General features: G+C 42.4%; 1 pseudogene; it reads right to left on the bottom strand.

Moving 5' to 3' along the window:
• Positions 1-521: 521 nt before the first annotated feature.
• On the bottom strand, positions 522-1,015 carry LOC102832428 (annotated as a pseudogene).
• Positions 1,016-1,274: the final 259 nt, after the last annotated feature.

The raw sequence follows: 1,274 nt of genomic DNA on the forward strand, positions 1-1,274 counted from the left end.
TAGTACAGCTAAGTATATACAAAAAAAAAGTTACTGGAATGCTCAGAATAAGATTGTAATTTTTGTTGTTGTTGTTTTCCCTTTTTTTACAAGGTTTTTTTTTCTCCTGTGAGATGATAATGAACATGGTCACACCACAAGTAAAGTCAGAATTAGGACAGACCACGCTACAAAGGCTGGTTTGGTCATCCAAGATTATTAAAAATGGCTGACCCCTAACAATATGTACAAAAATATAAAACGTAAATAAAAAATACAAACAAATTTTCCTTTTTAAAGTACTTTAAAAAAAAAAAAGCAGGGCTTTGGAAGTTTGACTACTTTTTTCTCCCCTGTTGCAAATTCACATTGTGGTTTTGGTTGGGTGGTGATGAGCGCTTGTTATCTGCGGGTGGCGCTGCTCAATGTGGACGGGTGGGACTCTCTACTAGAAGGTGAACACGTTTAGATTCTGAGATGGGAAGTGGAGGGTGAATAGGTCACGGTGGCCTTTTTAAATTTAACTTTTCCTTTTTTGCTGTCTAGTCGTCCTCGTCAGTCTTCTGCTTCTTGGTGTCAACATCATCATCCTCATCATCTTCAGCTGCCCATTTCCCGTTGCTGCCTCGGCCTCTGCATCTTCATCTCTATCTTCTTCCTCATCTTTATCTCTATCTTCTTCCTCACCATCATCTTCTTCCTCTTCCTCCTCCTTCCCACCTTCTTCCTCTTCCACTTCTACCTCATTGTCAGCCTTCTGTTCCCCATTTTCCTTGTTAGCGTTCCTATTAGCGGGTGTGTCTCTTCCATTTTCTCTTTCCTCCACAACCTACTTCTTCTCCTTTAAGTCCTTGGTGGTGATCTTGGAGCTGGTGTCCACAGCCGCGTCTGACGAGAAACGCCAGTGATCTGATACAAAGGATGACAAAGAGTGCGAGTACTGGGACTCTGGCGAAAGAGCTGCCAGGGAGTCCGCTACAGTGGAGGGGAAGGAGCCCGGTGGAGGTGACTTCCGGGAGCAGAGAGCCAGCCACATCAGGGAACAATGCAAAGATGGCTTTTCAGAGCAGCCAGTGGATGCACATACATTTTCAAGTTTTAGTTTGTCCCAATCATCTATTTTGTCTACTTTTGTTTGTGTAGTTTTCCAAAGGCTTGGTACTTTGTGTATTCCCTGAATTACTGCCCTCACAGTTGAATTGTCCCTATTTTTTCATTGATGACCTTCATAATTCTGGGATTAACACTTAGGTCTTTAATCCATGCATAGTTGGTTTTTTATCTAAGGCTTGAGG

The sequence above is a fragment of the Chrysochloris asiatica genome, unplaced genomic scaffold, assembly GCF_000296735.1.
Source record: "Chrysochloris asiatica unplaced genomic scaffold, ChrAsi1.0 scaffold00191, whole genome shotgun sequence".
Taxonomy (NCBI): Eukaryota; Metazoa; Chordata; class Mammalia; order Afrosoricida; family Chrysochloridae; genus Chrysochloris; species Chrysochloris asiatica.